Below are 23,370 nucleotides of genomic sequence, written 5' to 3'. Positions count from 1 at the left end.
ATGTCATACATTAAACTTGTTTGGTGTTCAAAACAACTGTGAAGGAATCTTGTCATCCTGTCTCATTTTCTCACTGTTGCTGAGGGATCCCATCTGATGCTAGGGGTTTATGAGTTTGTTCAACTTCAGAACTCACTGGCTGCCGTGATGACAAGCTCAGTCCTAACCTTCAAAGCCTAGTGGCCTGTGTCAGGCCAGTAGCAGATTCGGGAGTTTATTTCATCACTGTCACCTCTAAATCATCACAAGTAAAAAATAATTATTCAGAAGAATTTGAGGAATGAAACTGAACACTTAAACCAAGAAAGTGTTTGGTCAGTATATTAATATAGAAAAGGCCAGGCCTCTAGTAATATGACTAATATCTATGTCTTATTTAAATAACATAAAAGAATCTTTCAGATAAAGCTATAGAAAGTCCAGTTATTAAAAAGATCTCAAGGAAGTATCAGATAATGGTTTGTATCTCCAGTGTATTGCCTAAACAATAGAAAGTCATCATCAGTTCATACATTAAAACAAACAAACAAACAAACCTTTTTGATGCTGCTCATGACTATCATTTATTTGCTAGAAAATAAAAGTTAGCTATGAGGGAGAGAGGTAAAACTCTGGGTAAATAGTTTGAGGAAAGCAAATAAAGGATGTTCTAGTCTGGTCCAGAACTATCAATAGTAGAAGATACAAACTCAAACCTTCATAGGACTTTTTTTTATTTACCTGTAAGAGAGAGAAAAAAATAAGGTTTTTTGAGATATAATTTTTTTGTTTTAACTTGAAGGAGAACTAATAATACTACTATGTTCAACAGAACCAAAAGAAAACATGAAAATTTCATCCCTCAAAGGTAAAACTCATAGACATGGTGGAAGAGGTCTGGAACCCTAACCTTCAGGGATTAGAGGCAGAAAGATAAAGAATTCATGGGTAATCTGGGCCACATAGTGAGGCACTGTCTCAAAAATAAATAAATCAATCACTTTTAATTTCTCATCTGAAATATTTGGATGTGTAGGATATGATGGAATACATATTAGCATTAATATATATTCTATTAGTGCACAAGGAATCCAGCTTCTCTGATAAGGAAATTATGGCCATACACTCACTCAGCACCTGCCCAGTACAGGTCACCAAGCAAGACGGCAAACAACAGCCCAGACATGAAAGAGAAGCATTACTTGGGGAAGATCCCTCAGCACCTCATCCTCTGAGGGCAAACACCACCCTCCACTACTGCCTTTTCTCTCAGAGAAAAGATGCCCCATTCCTTCATCTTACAGTATGTATTGCCTAGACTAATTTCTTAGAGATTTGAATCATATCATATATGCAAATTTTATAACATGGTGCCTGACATATGTTTATAATATTAAATAAAATAATTGGTATTACTCTAAAGCTGAGAGCTAGGAAAACTCCTAAATAAAAAAATGCCTCCATCCTGAATGAACTTTTCAACTCCTAGAAATCTCCTGATTTATGCTACAATAGTCATCATGGAAGACCTCATCACAAAACCCTTTTCTATTTCTATTTTTAGAATAGTCTCCAAAGAAAACATAACTTTTAGTTAAGAAAAGCCTTGCACAGTTACCACACTACATGGAGACACTTTACACTTTCGATGATTTCTGCTGAATATACATTGTCTCTAATGGGCCCTAATATTGCAAGGATGCAGCTAAAATTGATAAATTAAGCTTGTCAACTTATGATCTTTCTGGCACTTATATATAGACAATACAGTGAATTTAGAAAAGAGAAACAAGACAGGGGTCTTTCCTTCTCTCTCTCTTTACCACCCCTCACTTCCTCCCTAAAGTACAGCTCTCTGTGGCCATGGGGTAACCTAAGAAATCTAAGAGTCACATAAAGAACAAAATTAAATAAGTTTTTTTAACCACCTTTTGCAAATGCTTTTGCTATTTCTTCTATTAATTTTCTTTTTCCTTTTCTTTTTCCTTTTCCTTTTGCTTTTCCTTCTGTTTCTGAGCTTCCTTCCATTGTCTTCACTGCATTTTTGATATCTTCTTTATGATTGATCTTATCATGTTCATCAGTGTTTTCCTTGACAATGGTTTCATCAGTAGACTCATGTTGTTTTGCACCAGTAACCCCACTAGACATAGTTCCTTCCTGTTTGTCAGTGTCAGCGGTGTTATCAGATGAGCTAGCTGAAGAATCAGATGAGTTATTTTCAGGAGCAGCTGAAATTAGGAGGAAAAGCTCCAAGTGAGATACTGACTTTTCTTTAGAATGAGTACATTCATTCCTTCTTCTGAATTCATTGATTCTGTCATATATTTAGTCTATCATATATGTGATTGCTTCATCTTTTATGACATCACAACTTCTTGGGAAATGACAATGACCCAAGACACACACAAATACTTTGTTACTAACCCAAGTTATTCACAGACACTATTGCCCCAAATCTATAAAGGATGCCCCACAGGCAGCAGCCTCCAGTGTCAATTCCAAGAAAGGAAACAAATACTGAGACTAACACAGCTGTGCCACTGCACACAGCAGCAAAGCACAGACCCTGGCAAATGTTCCCCTGCCCTCACTCCAGCACCTTCAGGAAGTTGTTGTCTGTTCCAGTGATAATTGCTCTTTTTTTTAATTTTTTATTTAACTTTTATTAATTACACTTTATTCCTTTTGTATCCCCCCATAAGCCCCTCCCTTCTCCCCTCCCAGTCCCACCCTCCCCCCCTTTCTGCATGCATGCCTCTCCCCAAGTCTACTGATAGGGGAGGTCCTCCTCTCCTTCTTTCTGATCTTTTATTTATTTATCTATCTATCTATTTATTTATTTATTTTTTTGTTCTTCTCAATGCAGTTTATTCAGGAAACTTGAACAATCTTCTGACCCTGGGGAAAGCCAGCCCACAGCTTAAAATAGCCTCTGGGTAGCCAACCCCAGCGTGCCTCGCGGGCAATGCAGATAGGTCCACATACAGGGAAGCAAGCCAGATCCTCAGCCTTAGCCAAATATGGAGTTGTTTGTGACAGAGAGCACTCACCATCGGGAAGGTGGAAGGCGGAAACCAGCTCCATCTTTAAGGCACGGCGATAATTGCTCTTTTTATACATATGAGCTGTATCTTCAGTCCCTTATCTTGTGGAAAACTTTATGTGTACTCACATATAATACTTAAGCCACAATATAAGGCTTCGTGGCCTTGTGTCTACTGCATAAGAACAATAAATGCCTAGAGTCCTTCTAAGTCCATGCCTGAGGCTTAATTATTTTTATATACGGAATGAAAAAATATCTTTACATTCAAAATAATTTTATAATCTAAATGCAGCTTTCTGTGGATTTTACTAAAGTTTTCTGATAACTCAGAATATCTACATGACATGAATTGCCATGAGACTGTGAAGGAAAATGGTTATGGTAAGAAAGTAATGAAAGGTACTCAGACTAGGGCTCACCACCATTATCAGGTTGAGCAGCCTGTTGAACTTCAGATTTAGTGTTTGTCACCTCTTCCTCTGGAGGAAAATAAGCAAAATAAGACAGAAGAATTTAAGGAACATTTTGATGGTATGGTAAGAAGGTAATGAAAGGTACTCAGACTAGGGCTCACCAGTAGCAACAGGTTGAGTCTCTTCATCTTTAGATTCAATTTGTGTCACCTCTTCCTCTGAAGGAAAATAAGCAAAATAAGACAGAAGAACTTAAGGAACATTTTGATGGGATGGTAAGAAGGTATTGAAAGGTACTCAGACTAGAGCTCACCACCATTATCAGGTTGAGTCTGTACAGCTTCAGGTTCAGTGTTTTTCACCACTTCCTCTGGAGGAAAATAAGCAAAATAAGACAGAAGAATTTAAGGAACATTTTGATGGTATGGTAAGAAGGTAATGAAAGGTACTCAGACTAGGGCTCACCAGTAGCAACAGGTTGAGTCTCTTCATCTTCAGAATCAGTTTGTGCCACCTCTTCCTCTGAAGGAAAATAAGCAAAATAAGAAAGAAGAACTTAAGGAACATTTTGATGGGATGGAAATGTGAACAGTACTACACACATTTACAACTGGAAAGCCTTAGTTCTGAGCAGGCAGGTTGAGGGGAGCACAGGCACAGATGAGAGAAAACCTTTGAAATCTGACATATGGTCAGTTTTCCTTCCTGAAACAGGTCTTTACTCACTTTCTCAAATGTAACTGGCTGACACTAACAATGCACTTGAGTGTCATGTTTAGAATAGAGAAAAAAGTGAACTGAATTAGGACTCTAGGGAGGGTCAACCTATCTACAGTGATGTGTCAAAATGGAGATTAGTGCCAGCGAAATGGCTCTGTGTGTAAAAGCCTTTCTTTTACAAGCTGGGCGACATGAGCTGAATTCCATAGTTGAGGAGGGAACTGATTCCTGTCTCTAACCTCCTCACATGTACCATAATATATATGAAGCCCTGACACCATATGGCACATACATACACATACATAATAATGATAATAAAACAATGATGATGATAGTAATAAAATTGAAAACTGTTTAAGGTAGAACCAGGTACTAGATAAGGAGGAAGGAAAGGAAATAGCAACTTGTAAATATCCATAAATTCATGTCTCACAGAGTGAGTATCTTTATATATTGTGACCCCCATTTTAAGTTAAAGCAAGAATTTTTACTTACGGCAAGAGACCAGGATAGTGGAGACACCAAGCAACACAAGGAATGCCAGGAGCTTCATGGTGACAAATGGAAGAGCAAGTTACACACAGATCAAGCTCCAATACCAGGAGAAAAGGAACACTGTTGATACCAGGACTATATATGTAGAACACGCCAATCAGAAGCTGCCACAACCCGGTAAGTGAGTAACAGGAAAGGTTGGGGAGCAGAACAAATGAGAATCAGCCACACAGCCAGAGGCCATTTAGAAAGGTCATGACTTCAAATGTTTGACAAATGGTTGATTCTGACAACACAGGTGTCCAGTCGAGCTGTTGTCTAATGAATAATTCTGGCTTTCTCTGTGTGAGGCGTGAGGCTGCCATACTTATAACTTCTGACAAGTTACATATGTCCACACAGTCTTCCTTACGTCTGAACTGCTCCTTTCAAGACAGCAGAAGTTGGAAATTTACAGAATCCTCAGCTTTGTTTCTCCTTCAAGGGAGTAATTGGGGTGGAACAACTGAATCCAAGTGTTTTCCAGAGTCAGCCAGGCTGCACAGTCTTCAGACCACACTGTCCCCATTGGTATATTCAATAAGGGTCATCTGATCACACAGGGAGCATGAGCCCAGCACTGACGATAAGACCAAATACAACTTCACAGGATTTCAGAAATACGTGTATAACATTCAAAATATAAGAGCAAAAGGACAGGAAAACAAATTAGCATTTTTAATGGCTGCATCTACTGAGTCAGTTCATTCATTAAGCTTTTCCTTTTTTCTTTTTCTTTTCTTTTCTTTCCTTTTCTTTCTTTCTTTTTTTTTTTTTTTTTGGTTTGATTTGTTTTTGTGTTTAACATATGATCTCTCATAGCCAATGCTGGCTTTGAACTTCTGATCCTCCTGCCTCTCTGCCTCTTAAATGTAGAGATTAAAGGTGTATGTCACCATACTCAGACTTATAATTATGTCTAGGCACTATGATAGGTATTAGAAAAATTGTAGAAAACACAAATACACCAATCTAGACGTACCTCAAATAATAACAACAGAAGAAATCCACAAACAAACAAACAAAACTAAAACGAAAAAACCTAGTACATTGGAAAATAAAGAAACAAATAACAAAAGAAGTAAAAATTCAATATGGCATATATAAAGGAAAATATTTCCTCAGAAGTCTGTGTACAACATTAAAGGAGGGAGAGGACTGGGGCACACTGCTGGTTTTAGTGTAGGCATGCCTGAGCTGTCATAAAAATTGGCCTGGAAGACTACAGGAGAAGATGCTGACATAGCTTTCACCATAGTAGGATGAACATTTCCAGCCTAAAAGATAAATAACAAGTATGAAATCGCATCCCTTCTTTGGGTTTAGAAACCCAAGTAGGGGATGAATGACCATCCCCCACATTTAAAAAAATGATGTGTGAAAAATTTCCTAAAGCAATATTTTAGCCTAAGGTCAGGGAAAAGAAAGGGCTGACACCTTATTTAACTGAACAGAAACTCAACTGTGGCACTGCATACTCAAAACTCTGGTTTTACAGATTTGAGCTGTAGTTAAGCTGCACCTCCCCAATCAGTGCAGTTTGATATTTAAAACAGCACAGGGAGGGAATGAAATAAAACCTGTTCTACCAAAGAAGAACCGCTAATTAACTTCCTTTATATTTTTATTTATTACAATATTTTCACTATGTATCCCAGTTGTAACCCCCTCCCTCATCCCCTCCTAATCCTGCACTCCCTCTCTCCTCCTCCCTTGCCCCTTCTCCAGTCCACTCCTCCCCTTCCATCTGACCCTAGCCTATCAGGGGGAGGTGATCAAAGAGCTAGCCACTGAGTTCATGTCAGAGACAGCCCCTGTTCCCCTTATTAGGGAAACCACTTGGACACTGAACTTCCATGGGCTACATCTATGTAGGGGTTCTAGATTATCTCCATGCATGGCCCTTGTTTGGAGTATCAGTCTCAGAAAAGACCCCTGGGCCCAGATTTTTTTTGGCTCTAATGCTCTCCTTATGGAGGTCCAGTCCCCTCCAGGTCTTTCTATCTCACCATTCTTTCATAAGATTCCCTGCACTCTCCCCAAAGTGTGGTTATGAACCTCAGCATCTGCCTTGATACCCTGCTGGGTAGAGCCTTTCAGAGGCCCTCTGTGGCAGGCTCCTGTCCTGTTCCCTGTTTTCTATCTCCTCCAGTGTTCATCCTCTTTGCCTTTCTGAATGGGGATTGAGCATCTTAGCCAGAGTCCTCCTTCCTGATTAGCTTCCTTAGGTGTACAGATTTTAGTATGTTTATCCTATATTTTATGTCTAATATCCACTTGTAAGTGAATATATACCATGTATGTCTTTCTGCTTCTGGGATACCTCACTCAGGATGACCTTTTCTAGTTCCCACCATTTGCCTGCAAATTTCATGATTTCCTTGTTTTTAATTGCTGAGTAGTATTCCATTGTGTAAATGTACCACAGTTTCTGTATCCATTCCTCAATTGAGAGACATCTGGGTTGTTTCCAGATTCTGGTTATTGTGAACAAAGCTGCTACAAACATGGTTGAGCAAATGGCCTTTTTGTATACTTAAACGTATTTGGAATATATGCCTAGGAGTGTTGTAGCTGGATCTTGAGGTAGCACTATTCCTAATTGTCTGAGAAATCACCAGATTGACTTCCAACACTGTCGTCAGAACAAAATGGCAGCCTACAGACTGGGAAAGGATCTTCACCAGCCCTATGTCTGACAGAGGGCTGATATCCAGATTATATAAAGAACTCAAGAAGTTAAACAGCAAAAAGTCAAGTAATCCATTTTAAAAATGGAGTACAGAGCTAAACAGAGAATTCTCAGTAGAGGAATATAGAATGGCAGAGAAACACTTAAAGAAATGTTCAACATCCTTAGTCATCAGGGAAATGCAAATCAAAATGACCCTGGGATTTCACCTTACATCCATCAGAATGGCTAAAACCAAAAAACTCAAGTGACCACACATGCTGGAGAGGATGTGGAGAAAGGGGAAACCTCCTCCATTGCTGGTGGGAATGTAAACTTCCTTTTTATTTTTACCTTTTAAAATGTTGACTCCTGCATAATATGTCTTCATGGTCTTGCTTTAGTTTTTACACTATTCATATAGGTTTCATGACTGTTCTGTGTGCCTCTATGTCTATTTTGTTGTATTCTTTCTACACTCACCCATACAAGTCCCCTCTCATTGCTACCTCATTTTCTCAAACCCCTGCCTCCTCTTATATTTATGTCTTAACCAAATCTTGACACAAGTAATAATATTTAAACTGTGAATACTAGAAACAGTGCAGTTTTAACTTCCATCTACTTTTCTCTTTAATTTTTTCCAATACTATCCCTCATCATTTCTCAGCTGACATTTCTTCAGTTCTTAACCTTAATAACCAGTGTGCTAGTGTACACTCTACTATCCTTGTTCCTCTATTCCCCAATATTTATTAAAATTAGAGATATATTTTTGAAGATTGACTATTATGATTTAAACAATAGATCCATTCATCTGCTGTGGTTGCTTATTCAGTTAATATGCTACTCTAGGACTGTGTTCAGCACCCTAAACAAGAAATGAGGGGTTAGCTACTGCACTCCCAGTAATATGATGAGAAAGAATGTCTTAATCCTGCCACAACTTAGTCCCAATTGAACATTGTAAACACTTCATATGACAAAGTATAGGTAATAACTAAAAAAAAAATCAATCAAGAAATGATCAAAGATTTGCAAGTCCCACTTCAAAAACACAAGAAACAAAAATTAAGGTAGCTATCTATTCCACAGTAATAGGTTGCAATGAGACTTAAGAAAATGAAATGAAAAAGAATTCAAAAGAGCAAATACAAAAAAATGTTTAATTAAAGAAAATACAAATGAACTTTCATGTGGATTTAAAGAGAATATAAATGAACAGGTGAGTGAAATAAGGAAGTCAATACAGGATATGAAAGAAGAATACAATAAAGAGATTTTTAAAATAGTGGAAATAAGAGAGTTGGGAGAGAGCACTCCATTGTTAAGAGACGTTAGTGCTCTTCCAGGTCCTGAGTTCAATTCCAAGCATTCAAGTTGTGCAGTTTATAATCCCTCTAATCTTTGTTCCCTGAGATATGGCACTTTCTTCCGTATTCCACGGGCATCCCCATACACTAATACATCCTCAGAGATGCATAAATAAAAGAAACTGTAAAAACAGCAAAAAATTAAAATGAAATTTAGACCTGAGAATCCCATCATTCAAGTAAAAAAAGCAATGCAGATGAATTAGAACATTGTGTAATTAAAGTAAAATTAATTAAGCAAGATTTTTAAAAAAGAACATCATGTGAAGTTAGGGGCATAGAGGGAACATGAAGAGAAGAGGTATACATGATAAAGATAAGATGTACATATAAAGTGAAATGACAAAGATTCGAAAGAGCAAGTATAAAAATGTTTAATTCAATTAAAGAAAATACAAATCAATTTCCATATGGATTTAAAGAGAATATAAAAAACAGGTAAGTGAAATAAGAAATAAGATATACATATAAGAAAAATCTAAAGAACAAGTGACATATTAATAATAAAAAGAAAGAAAACCAGATCATATTGAATTTTTAAAATAAGGAAGTATGAACAGCACAATTGGGATCTGTGGGACAGAAAAATTAAAATTTTATAATCATGAGGGTAGCAGGAGAATTAATTTAGCCTAAATACACAAATTATATACAATAAAAATCATGAGAACTCCTTAACAGAAACTCTAAAAGCCAGGATGTGGAAAGATTTATACCAAGTTTTGGAAGAAAAAAAAATGACTGTCAACCCAGATTACTATATACAGTAAAACTGTTTTTTTAACTGAAAATATTTTTTCATACTATATATTATGATTATGGTTTTCCCTTCCTCATCTCTTCAGAAATCCTTTCCCTTTCCCCATACATCCAACTTCTCACCTTCTTTCTCTCTCTTTAGAAAATAAACAAACCAATAAAAATACAAACCAGAGTCAAAGAAACAGGCAAACAACAATAACAGCAACAAAAAAAGAAAAACACACACACTCACACAAACAGACAGAGATAACCCGTAACAAGAGAAAATTAGAAATTGTTACAGATAAGTAAAAGACAAGTAAGGGAAAAAAAATGCTCAAACAAGACATTATGGGACAAAACATCTCCAAAAATACCATTGAGTTTGTTTTGTGTTGGCCCTCTTCTGCTGGGCATGGAGCCTTTCTTAAGTGTTGTTCTTATATCCAGACTCCAATGGAGAAAGTAGTTTTTTTTTTTTTCTTTTTCCCCCTTTTATTTATTACAATTGATTTACTTTGTATCCCAGCTGTAACCTCCTCCCTCCCCTCCCTTGTCCCCTCCCAATCCCACCCTCCTTTCCTCTTCTCCTCCTATGCCCTCTCCACTGATAGGGGAGGTACCAGGCCACAGAGGAAGACAATGCAGCCAGTCCTGATGAGACCTGATAGGCTAGGGTCAGATGGAAGGGGAGAAAGTAGTTTTCACTTGGTGAGCAGTTGTTTGCTGGACATAACTTTTGGGTTAGTGGTGGGTTTTCTGCCCACTTTCTCTCAGTGCTGAGACCCCCATCTGGCTGGGAGCTATGCAGATGCTATGCATGCTGCCTCAATCTCTGACAATTCATGTGCGCATCTGTCCTGGTGTGTCTGGAAGGTACTGTTTCCTTCCATTCCCCCTGGATCTTACAATCTTTCTACTCCTCTCTGAGTCCTGAGGGGAGGGTTCTGATGGAGATAGCCCATTTAGGACTGAGTGTTCTCAGCAAGGTCTTTCAGGTTGTGTTCATAGCCCATTTGTAGGTTTCTGTATCAGTTTCCATCTCCTGCAGGAGGAAGTGTCTCTGATACTGGCTGAGCAAAACACTGTTCTAGGGGAATAGCAGAATGCCATTAGGAGTCATTTATGTCTATGTTCCTTTAGCATAACAATAGTATTTGGTTTTGTGCTTGGTCCTTGTCCTATCTAGTCTTAGGTTTTTGGTTACATAAGCACTGTGAGGCATGGATTCAATGTCACGATTCAATATCATGATTCTGCTATGCTCATAGATTGATGCCTAGCCCAATTGTCATCAGAGAGGCTTTACCCAGCAACTGATGGAAACAGATGCAGAGACCCACAGCCAAAAATTAGGCAGAACTTGGGGAATCCAGAAGAGGGGTAAGAAGGACTGTAGGAGCCAGAGGGGTCAAGGACTCCACAAGAAAACCCACACAATCAACTAACTTGGGTTCATAGAACCTTACAGAGACTGAACCACCAACCAGGAAACCTTCATGGGACTGACCTAAGCCCTCTGCATATATATTGCATTTGCGTAGCTTGACTTTCTTGTGGGACTTCTAACAGTATGAGCAGGAGCTGTCTCTGACTCTGTTGCCTGCCTTTGAGACCCTTTCCTTCTACTGTGTTATCTAGTCTAGCATTACTAGGAGAGGTGCCCCCAGGGGGAGGTGATCAAAGAGCAGGCCAATCAGATTATGTCAGAGGCAGTCCCTCTTCACATTATGTAACCCAATTGGACTCTGAACTGCCCTGGGCTACATCTGTGCAGGGATTCTGGGTTATCTCTATGAATAGTCCTTGGTTGGAGTATGAGTCTCTGGGAAGATCAGAAAGGAGAGGAGAACCTCCCCTATCAGTGGACTTGGAGAGTGGCATGCATGCAGAGGTAGGAGGGAGGGTGGGATTGGGAGGGGAGGAGGGAGGGGCTTATGGGGGGATGCAGAATGAATAAAGTGTAATTGATGAAAAATTAAAAAAAATTATTGGAAAAAAATAGGAGAGGTGCCTAGTCTTACTGCAATTTGATGTGTCATGTTTGATTGATATCCATGGGAGGCCTGTCCTTTTCTGAAGAGAGACTGAGAAGGAGTGGATGGGGGTAGGAACTGGGAGGAGAGGTGGGAGGGTAAATTGTGGTTGAAATATAATATGAAATAGATAGATAGATAGATAGATAGATAGACAGATTTAAAAAGAATAGAGCAACAATGAATATGGATGAGAAAGTGTCACTATAGTAGGGCATAGAGCCCTTTACATAGGTGCTCAAGGATGGTATAGCTAGATCTATTCCCAGCTTCCCAAAGAATGACGTACTGATTTCTAAAGCGGTTGGACAAGCTGACACTCCTCAGAATAGATGAGTGCTCCTTTTATCTTACATCCTCACCATCATGAGTTGCCATTTGTTTAATTAATCTTGGCCATTCTTACTGATTAAGATGAAATCACAAAGACATTTTCTCCTTTATCGAACAATATATTCTTTTCTTACAATATATTGTGATTACATTTTCCCCTCTCACTACTCTGCCCATTTCCTTCCATCTCCCCTCTCATCTAGATCAATTCCCTTTCTGTCTCTCATTAGAAAAGATCATGCTTCTAAGAGATGATATTAAAAATAAAACATAATGAGATAAAGTAAAAACTATCACTATGAAATAAAAACTTCAACTATTGAAGCTGGGTAAGACAAGCCAACAGAAGAAAAAGAACCCCAGACAGGAATTGCATAGCGACATTAAAACTGAAACCATAATATATACGAAGAGAACCTGATGCAGACCCTGTGCATGCTGCTTCAGTCTCTGTGAGTTCATTTGAGCTTTGCTCATGTTGATTTAGAAAGCCTTGTTTCTTGGTGTCCTCTATCCCCTGTGGCTCTTATACTCTTTTGTCATCCTCTTCCATGGGATTTCCTGAGCTCTGAAGGGAAGGATTTGATGAAGCATGCCTTTAGCGATGAGTGTTCCAAGGTATTTCACCCTCTTTGAAATGTCTGGCTATGTCTCTGTTTGTTCACTTTTACTGCAGAAGGAATCTCCCCTGATGATGGCTGAACAAGGTACTGAGCTATGATTATAGCAGAACTTTGTTAGGAGTAATTTTATCACTACCAAAAAAACAAAACCAAACAAAAAACAAAACAAAACAAAAGACAGCAGTAGTATTTGGTTTTACCCTAAGTTCCTGGGCTATTTAGTCTCTGGTATTTGGTCACCCAAGCAGTGTCAAGTTTGGGTTCCATCTCATGGAGTGGGCCATAAGTCAAATCAGATTTGGGTGGTTACTCTCACAAGCATTTTTTGCCCTAGCATATTTTGCAAGCAGGACACCATTGTAGAACAAAGTATTTGTGGGTAGCTTGGTGTTTATGTTTCTCTTTTAGTAACTTGAAGAGTACTTTCCTGTACCAAAGATGCTACATCATAGAGGTGAAGGTTCTATGTAGGCACCAGCTCAACTTCTCTGTGTTCAATGAGTCCTGTAAGTGTTGTCTTCTGATATAGGGCCTTGCTGTTTGTGGAGAACAACCTATTGTTTTGTTTTGTATTGCTTTTTTTTTTTTTTGTAAAATCCTAGACTGTTTGGAGACTCACACTTTCTCTTCTATCAGGTTCAATGTATCTAGCTTTATGTTGAGGTCTTTGATACATTTGGAGTTGAGTTTGTGATAAGTATGAATTCATTTTTATTCTTCTACATGCAGACATATAGTCTGACCATCTCCATCTGTTGAAGATGTCTTTTTTTTCCTAGTGTGTGTTTCTGGATTCTTTAAAAACAATTGGTTGTCCATAGTTATGTGGACTTATGTCTGGGTCTTCAATTTGATTCCACTGATCAATTTTTTATACCAATATCCTACTGTTTTTATTTTTATTATTATAGCTTTGTAGTACAGTTTGAGATTGGGGATGGTGATACCTACAGCAGTTATTTTGTTATTCAGGATATTTTAGTTATTCTAGTTTCTTTGTGTTTCCTTAGGAAGCCTAAAATTGTCCTTTCAAGATTTGTGAAGAACTGTGTTGGAATTTTGATAGAGATTGCATTGAATCTGTAGATTGTTTCTGGAAGGGTAGCCATTTTTACTATGTTAATTTAAGTGATCTGTGAGTATGGGAGAGCTTTCTGTGTTCTGATAGCTTTTTCAATTTCTTTCTTCAGTTTCTTAAAGTTTTCGTTATATAGTCTTTCACTTGATTGGTTAGCGTTTCCCAAGATTTTTTTTCCCTTAGTTGTTTGTCATTTTTGTAGAGGAAGGCTACTGATTTTTATGTGTTAATTTTGTATCCTGCTACTTTGCTGAAAGTGTTTATCAGCTGTAAGATTTTTCTGATGGAGAAGGGGAAGAAGATCTCCCCTATCAGTAGACTTAGGGAGGGGCATGGGAGGAGATGAGGAAGGGAGCGTCAGATTGGAGGCAATGAGGGAGGGGCAACAGCTGGGATACAAAGTGAATAAACTGTAATAATAAAAATAAATTTTAAAAAATTTTAAATATTTTTCTGATTTTTGTTTTGTTTTGTTTTAGGGTGACCTTATGTGGTTTTGGTTTCAGGGTGGCCTTGTAAAAGGAATTAGGCAATATTCCTTATGTTTCTCTTTGGGAAAGTTTGGTAAAATTTTGTGTATCTGGGCTTTTTTGAGGAGGGGTGGGGTTAGGGATGCTTTTAATGACTGCTTCTATTTCTCAGGGGTTACAGGTTCATTTAAACTACTTATTTGATCTTGATTTAATTTTTATATGTGGAATATATCCATTTCATTTAGATTTCCAACTTGATGGAGTAGAGATTTTTAAAGTATGCTTTATGAGTCTCGGTATTTACTTGCTATTTGTTGTTATATATTCTTTTTTCTCTCCAATTTTATTAACTTAGATCTTCTCTTTCTCTTTTAGCTAATTTTGCTGTTTATCAATCTTATTTTCTAAAAAATCTAATTGTTCATTTCATTGATTCTTGTATTAATTTTCTTTCTATTTTATTGATTTCAGTACTGTTTGATTATTTCTGAATTTAAAAAAAAACATAAAAAGAAAAGAACATGAGTGTCCCTAGGTATGGAGGAGAAGGTTCATTATGGAGGAGAAGAGCATAGGCAGAGGCAGGGACATCTGGGGGAGTTCAGAGTGGACGTGACCCTGAGCCATTTTCCCTGTTGATATTAACTATTTTGAGATGGGATTATGCCTCACTGAGGTTTGGGCTTCTTCCAGCTGGGCTATTGGTTACATTTAAATAGTTGTGGTCTATCATCTTTTGAATAATGCCTATTCGGATCATTCACTAATTTTTGTGTTTTGTTTTTTTTATTTTAATTAATTAAAAGTAACTTCTTCCCTCCTCTCCTCCCAGTCCAACCCTCCCTCCCTCTTCTCCCATCCCCTTTCCCCTATTCTCAGATGAGAAGAGACCCCACCCACTCACCCCAGATCACTAAGATCCATCAAGACTGAGTGGGTCCTCTTCCCCTGTGGCTTGTTGAGGTGGCTTGTGAGTATGGAGAGATCAGAAAGCAGGCAACAGAGTCCATATCCGAGAAGCCCCCACTCTCCTTATTAGGTGATCAAACATGAAGCCTGAGCTGCCCATCTGCTACATCTGTGTAGGGCCTATGTCCAGTCTATGCATGGTCCTTGGCTGGTGCTTCAGTCTCCAGAATTCCCTCTGGACCCAGGTTAGTTGGCTTTGTTGGTCTTCTTGTGGAGCTCCTGGCACCTCCAGATCCTTCTATCCTTCCTCCCACTTTTCCACAAGACTCCTATGCTTGACCCAATTTTTGGCTGTGAGTCTCAGCTTCTGTTTCGATCTGCTGCTGGGTGGAGTCTCTCAGAGGATAGCAATGCTAGACTCCTGTCTTGTTCTCCAATATTATTATTTTTATTATTATTGTTATTGATTTTCCAATTCCTTTTTATAATCTCTATGTGAGACACTCTTTTGTGAGATGGTTTAAAAGTATTTTCTCATGTTCTGAGAAGTTACTCTGCTTGATTCCCCCTGATGGGCAAAAGCTTCATATTTCCTAGCTGTTACATTTCAGTCTTCACATATTGCAGTACTACATTTCTTGCATCTTTTGTCCCAAATCTTATCCAAAAGCCAGTCCAGGTTTTGGTTTATTTCCTTCATAAACATCAAAGAACTTTTATTGGCCTTGAGACATTAAAAACTGAAAAAATTCATATGTGACAAGGACAAATTATTCTTTAGAATTAAATATTGTTTTAGAATTTATTTTATTTACTTATTAGTCTCTGTGTGTGTGTGTGTGTGTGTGTGTGTGTGTGTGTGTCTTCCAGAAGGCAACTTGAAGACATCAGGATTCTATTCTATAACTCTACCATGTGAATCCTAGAGATCAAACTCTAGTTTTTAGGCTCTTGTAGCATTTTTACCCTCTAAGCCATCTCAGTAGACCAGCATTAATTATATTAACATGTGAAATCTTACTTTTCTATATGAATTATATTTTTATTATTTTTATAATCTACCTTTGAATAATGTTCACAAGATGATAATATTTATATTAGCATATATTACAAAGTCACAAATATATCAACATATCAGCAGGTTGACACTTATTCTTTTAAAAATATCTTCATTTTTATTTTTTAAAATTATGCGTTTGTACACATGTGTGCAAAGGACAGAAGGGGATGTCAGATTTTGGAGCTGGAGTTATGTGTGGCTGTGAGCCTCTAACTTGGGCACTGGATCTGAACTCCACTCCTCTGGATGAAAAAGTACACTACCTTAAACATTGAATCATCTCTCCAGCACTGAAATTATTTTAATTAAAAAAAAAAACACAGTACTGATAATGTCTACTCCACATACTATTGGGTTTAAATAGAATAGTCTTACGGTCAATCTATCTTATTTTTAAAACAGTTTAGAAATAAAACTAAAAATATAATTTATTGTATGAAACCCTAAACTAAACAACTAAACACATTTTCTCTGTGGCGTGAATGTGGAGGTCAGAGCTGAGTTTGTGACTTACAGCAGTGTGCATGAGGGCCAGCTGGCACACATAGTCTTTATGTCTGGAATGAACACGGAAACAGGATTTGGAAATGAAGATCAACAAGTTTTGAGAACGTTCTTAATGAAGAGATGGCAGTAGAACCCTGGCATCGTTCATATGGAAGTCTTCAAGTTATTGAGTTTGTCAGTCAGGAAATACTCAGTTTGGCTAAGGTTAAGCAGGCTCTGCACAGAGATCAGGAAGCATAACTCTGATATTATTTGCATGAAAAGAAATTTCTTTCTAAGACATTCTGCTAAGATTGGCTCAACTACTGATCTCAAGTCATTGTTCCAATGTAGGGAAGCAAAGATTGTTACAGTCTTTCTGCCTTTGCTAAGGTGGGAGAGCAGAGCCTCAGTCAGATCAGTAACTAACAATTCAGGAGGCCTACCTCCTGCTAGGCAAAGTGAACACAGACCAGCTCAGGCTGGTCACTGCAACATGATGTAGCACTGACTAGCTCAGGCTGAAACACAACCAATTAGAGTAAAACACTCAACCCACTTATTTCCTGTATTTATTTTTTAAAAACCCTCTTACACACCTTCTATTTATTAATTTGTAGATAAACACTTGACACATAAATAGTCTATTCAATACCTTGTGAAGTCCTACCCAGGTGCATTTCACATTTTAGGAAAGAAATAAAATAGGAGATGATTTTTATTTTCAATTATCCATTTGTCCTGAGTTTTGGAAGAAAACTGGAGAAATGGGTATCTATGGCCTTCGTGGAGAAGTGCTTTCAGATGCTTTATAATGACAATACTGGTGGCCTCCACACTGAACCACCCAGTCTTAGCTCCCAAGTATTTCAGGGATAATTGTGCGCAGTTGAAACTAAGTTGAAAACTTAGTGTTTTCTGTGGGTTACTAAGTAGAGCCTCTGGCTGTCTGACCCAGCTCTTTTGGAGAAGTACCTTGTCTGATTGTGAATAGTGTAGCTTCTATGGTTTCCATGTGACTCCTTATGAAAGCAAGTTCTGCTTCCATGAGACCAAATGTGTTAAAAATAACTAATTATTCCAAGAAGATGAGTGTCCGTTCTTCCCACTGCCTACAGAGATGTGTTCTTGACATTTACACCTGCACGGACTCTGAGTGTTTCAAACTGAACTGTGCAGCCTGAAACAGTCGGCAAGTTAGTATCTGATTTTAGGGAAACAGTGCTGTGAAAGCTCCTGTTCTCCCCTGTGAAGTAGTTGGAGCCTGGGGGTAGGCTCGAAATTAGGCAAAAATTATTTTACTACAGAACCTGTTTTATTTTTATTTATATTAAGAGCTGTAGTCTTGACTTTTAAATGAGCACTGAGAATCAACAGTAATTTTAAACTACCAGGATATCCTTAAATCTGGAGCAGATCACTGAATAAATAATTAAAAATGCGGAAATAGTCATCAGCAAGTGTGATGAAAAATCACTGACATGGAAAGCAGCAGGTACAGGAGGGTGAGCAAGAAGAAGCACAATTCTTAAGTATTTTAAAGTCATTCTGGTATTGAATTCAGAATATTTACCCAAAGAATCAATAAGGATATTCTTGTGACATGGTGACAGATATCCAGAAGGTTCACCTGAGGGCAAATGACCAGGATGTGAGAAAGAACAATGTGTTGCCTTATGCACTCCAGGGGAGCCTGCCACTGTGTTCAGAAGGAGCTTTTCTCTGTGTGTCCCCAAGAAAGGCTCATACACTGAATACAGCAGTTGCCTCTATTGAGACGTGTGTGGATTGTGTGAATTTTGCCTTAGTCAATGGATTCACTGATGACTTCATAGCTACCTGAGCTACTAGTTGGGGTATGTTGGAGAAAGTAGTCACTGGGTGTGTATCTTTGAAGGGTTGACCACATGCCCAGGGCCTTCCTTCTGCTTCCCTATGTGTCCTAGACCACCTGCTCTCCCCACATGATACTTCACCTCACATCAGCACTGGAGCTAGCTGTCCTTGGCCTGAAACCTTTGAAACTGTTAGCCAGTATAAATCTGTCTGTTGGATTATTTTTCTCGGGTATTTGTTCCAGTAACAGAACACAGCCCAGCACAAGGAAGAAGAAATAATGGAATACTCTTTGGAAGATAGGAAAGCATAGTATGGTAACACAAGGAGATTTTATTCCTTTAAATATTGACTGCAACAACAATTTGTTGTTGTTTAGGTTTTGTTGTTTGTTTGGAATAGCCATTCAAAATTCATGGGCATAAAACTGTCCATGGTGAAAAAAGCATATGATCCCACCATTTGGGAAGCAGAGACAGCTACCTTGTCTCAAAAAATTATTGTAACTGAGATTCAACAAGAACAGTAAATACATTAAAAAAAAACCCACAAAACCTGAGGGGTGGATGATGGTGCACTGAGGAAAGATTGACAGTAGATTGATCAGAAATCATTTTCCTCAACTCAAAAGATTCCACCGTAGAGCAAGCTTTTGTTTAGGAAAGGACTTGCCCATCCCTCAAACAATGGACTAGGTCCTGGAGCTTTGGGGAGGGATTAGTCTGAATTTTTACTACAGACGCTACCTTGAAGTTTATTAAGACAGCTGAGCAATGGGTGCTTTCCTGTGTGGAGCTTCTGAATGCTCCTGGGAGGACACGCCCCTTTAGTAACTTTGTATATCGATTTCTGCTGACTGTATGACCTTGAGACTAAGTGAAGATTTCACAACTTACACTGCTACAACAGATATTTGAGGGTTTACATATCAATGGCCTAATTTTCCACTTTTATAGTATCTTCTTTATGGTCAGGAAGTGAATAAAATCTGATGCTTGTACCAAGAATCAACATCAGATACAACAGAATTAATAATATTAAAAAAGTAAACATGAGAAGATTCCTAGGAGAATAGGAAAATAAAACCAAAAAAGAAGATACAAAGTTAGTCCAAGATAGGAGCTAACTCTGTGCTCATGTCAAAGGAGCTGGGATTTTTTTTTTTCTGCTTTTATAGTCCTAAGCAATTCATGACATGGTGATTTCATTTCTTGATCACAATGAGGTGGAGCATATAGCACCTGCTTATTGAAAGCATAGTGACAGTTTTGTGTCCATGAATAACTAAACCTTAAGAGAGTAGAAAAATGTTGATTTGCTAAAACTATTTCACAGGTCTTAAAAGAGTGCCAAAATTAGGTACATGCTTGATAAATGTGTGGCGGATGTAATGATTGACTTAGATGGATGGCCAATGAAGCAAAATTCATACAAATTTAAATATTAAGGTATAGGCCACAGAGAAAGACAGAGAACATTGCTTAAAGTATTCATGAGGTAGCATAGGTCTACCTAGAGCAATGACTCAACAGGATATGGATATCTTAGAAAGAGAAGCCAAGTCTGTGTTTTATGACGTTAAAAAGACAAAGAAAGAGAGAACAGCCAGGAACCCAACAAAGAGAAGTAAGTGAGGAAAGATCTGAGGGTGCTTAGCTAAGAAGCGCCTTATTATTGTCTGACATATTAGTGACTATGTATTTGGTCTACTTCCTGTCGTGATGTAGAGGCCCTATAAACTAGGATATATTTATAGCCCATTGCAAATGAATGTGAGGCCCAGAATCTACACTCGGTGTGTAAAGTGGGATGAATCTAATGAACTCTCCCCAAACTGCTGTACCTGATGCTGACTCTAGGTACAAGCATCGGGTTTAATTCATTTATTGGCCACAAAGAAGATACTATAACAGTGGAAAATTTGGGCACCGACATGAAAAGATTCAAATATCTGCTGTGCCACAATTAGTCTGTGCCTTCTTTATCCGTGTTGGCAAAACACAGCCATGCATCCTTCCCCATTGCAGTCCAGGGCAGCTTTTGTGCGGTGTCTGGCCAAGCTTCAGGTGACTTCAAAAGAACAAGAGCAGAGGTGGGAGCGAGAGCAACGCCTGGCTGGAAGTCTCTGGCCAATATCACTTCCACCTGTCCACAAGAATGGGGAATATCTTTGCAAACCTCTTGAAGGACCTTTTTCTTTTTTCTTTTTTTGAAAAAAAAAATGCACACTCTTATGGTGGGCTGGATGCTGCAGGGAAGACAATTCTACACAAACTGAAGCTGGGCGAAATTGTGACCACCATTCCCACCATTGGTTTCAACGCGGAGACTGTTGAATACAAGAATATCTGCTTCACCGTGTGGGAAGTGGATGGTCAGGACGAAATCCAGCCACTGTGACGTTACTACTTCCAGGACACCCAAGGCTTGATCTGCGTAGTGGACAGGAATGACAGTGTGTGAAGGGGCCTGTGAAGAGCTAATGAGGATGCTAGCTGAAGATGAGCTCTGGGATGCTGCTCTCTTGGTGTTTGCCAACAAGCAGAAGCTCCCCAATGCCATGACTGCAGCTGAAATCACAGACAAGTGGGGCTGCACTCTATGCCACAGGAACTGGTACATTCGGGCCACCTGTACCACCAGCGGGGACGGGCTGTGTGAAGGACTAGACTGGCTGTCCAATCAGCTCCAGAACCAGAAGTGAGCCAGACCCCTCCCTCCCCCTCACTTCCTCTTTTCCGCCCTCCTCTTTCCTCTCATGCGGCAAACGTGCGACGCTGTGGTCCTGAGTGCCAGAAGCTGGCTTCATGGGTTGGTCACAGTGTGTGTCGCTCCGGGCTGAACATGTGCAGACCCAGCCTGCAGCCAGGTTTCTATTGAGGCAGTTTCTGGTACTCCTATGCAATATTACTTACCTTTTTTATTGTAAAGAGAGAATCAATTCACTGTCAGTACTGAGAAGGGATTGAGTGTAGAGGCACCTGGCTTCCGGGAGCCATTGGGCTGTAGACTGGTGTCGATATCCATTTGGTGGTTGGTTTTTAACCCAAACTCAGTGAATTTTTTAAAAATAGTTAAAATACAGGACAAGAATGCTTAACACACAGAAAGGGGACTATGCCAAGTGTAGGTTTTGCAGTCCATCAGATCACCCGTTTCCCTATGGGAACAGGAGAGAAGGTGATGAGCAAACCACCCTCCGCTGCACGGTCACAGTCGAGCCCCCGTGGCTTGGTCTTTGGTCACCTGTATTCCAGTGCATTGTGCTTATGCTTGTGCTCACATGGTCACCTAGGGGCGGGCTGGGCCCACTGTGGGATGCAGGGTCCAGCTTGTACTTGCTGTGTGGCCCGGCCAGCTCGCATACTTCGCTTACTCTTGGGCCCGCTTGGACGCCCTGGCTAGAGGCCTGGGCCTGAACAGCAGCACTTCCGAGCTGGGAGGGTCGGTTCATTACAGACCCACATCCTGGAGCACGCCATCTCCAAGTGTGAGGCAGCTTCCTCCCTCAGACCGCAAGGGTCCAATTTGCCATTGAAGGACGACCTCTGCTGTTTTCTTTTGTATTCTGATAAACGCTGAAGAAGCTAGAGCTATTAAATTTCTCTTGCGGAAATGTGGTTTATTTGGTGTCGTGGAACCTCTTACTGCTTTCAATACACGATTAGTAATCAGATGTTTCTATACTTGTTTTCAGTATTCAGTTCGACAAGCACCGTAATTATAGCTATTAAAATAAAGTCTTAACTATTAAAAAAACAAGAGCAGAAGCCACAATTGATAAAATGATTTGAATTAGGCAATTATGGAAAAACCTAAGCTCTTTTTTTTCCTTAATTTTTTAATTTTGTACACTTTGTAGCCCAGCTGTTGCCCCCTCCCTCATCCCCTCCCAATCCCACCCTCCCTCCCTCATCCCCTCCCATGACCCTCCCCAAGTCCACTGATAGCAGAGATCCTCCTCCCCTTCCATCTGACCCTAGCCTATCAGGTCTTATCAGGACTGGCTGCTTTCTCTTCCTCTCTGGCCTGGTAAGGCTGTTCCCCCCTCAGGGGGAGGTGATCAAAGAGCCAGCCCCTGAGTTCATGTCAGAGAAGTCCCTGTTTCCCACTTGGAGACTGAGCTGCCGTGGGCTCCATCTGTGCGGGGTTCTAGGTTATCTCCATGCACGGCCCTGAGGACCTAAGCTCTTAACACGTGCGCTGTATGTCCACATCACTGCTCACTATGGTATATGTTGCTCCTGACTATCAGATTAAAAACAATAAAACAAAGATAAGACCAGTTGTTCACAGAAAAATTTAGAATTTATTTTTACATTCTGTCTTCCAATATAATCAGTTTTTAGAGGCTTTGGGGGGTAGTTTGTTACAATATATGAAATTATGTATATATGTACATATGAATGTTATAACTAAAACTGTGTGACATGTCACTCACTGTGGATATATTTGTACACGGATACATTTAAAAGAATATCAGTGGCTTTACAAGTTGATCCCTGCTAATTAATAGAAATGATCTATCAACATATTAAGGTGGTACAAACTGAAATAATGAAGACACTGTGAATAGCACTGAATCATTCTCTATAAAGTGGTGTTATGTGAAGAAATAAGACCCATACTTGGATAATACCATATACTAAAAATATGTTTTTTGACCAAGATCTATTTTATTAAATACAATCTTGAATTAAAATTTTCATGTTATAGTTCTTAATTGGCTTATAGTGCAGTACATTAGGCTTTTCATATATTCTTCATCGTTATTAGCCTGCTCTTGCCATCCTGTCATCTCCTCCATCCCTCTCATACCTTGCCATTACCAAATTCCCCCTTCTCTCCTCCTACAACCTATGCTCTACTATTCCCTTTCCCTCGAGGCATTCCCTACTCCCGTGGCGCTTCCTGGCTTCCACAGGTGTTCAGCCCCATCCGAAGAGATGAAGCTATGATCTGCATTTGAGAAACAACATGCAGCACACGTCTGTCCAGGCCTGGGATCCTTCACTTAATATATTTTAGTTCCATTTAATTCCTCATAAATTTTATA

At 39.2% G+C, this 23,370-nt stretch overlaps 1 pseudogene; it reads left to right on the top strand.

The window, feature by feature from the left end:
- The first annotated feature begins 20,357 nt into the window (after positions 1-20,357).
- Positions 20,358-22,276, top strand: LOC132655977 (ADP-ribosylation factor 1-like; annotated as a pseudogene).
- The last annotated feature ends 1,094 nt before the right edge of the window (positions 22,277-23,370 follow it).

Source organism: Meriones unguiculatus, chromosome 8 (genome assembly GCF_030254825.1).
Source record: "Meriones unguiculatus strain TT.TT164.6M chromosome 8, Bangor_MerUng_6.1, whole genome shotgun sequence".
In the NCBI taxonomy this organism is placed as follows: domain Eukaryota; kingdom Metazoa; phylum Chordata; class Mammalia; order Rodentia; family Muridae; genus Meriones; species Meriones unguiculatus.
Note: the sequence above shows the minus strand (reverse complement) of the source record. Positions and strands in the feature narration are given on the sequence as shown.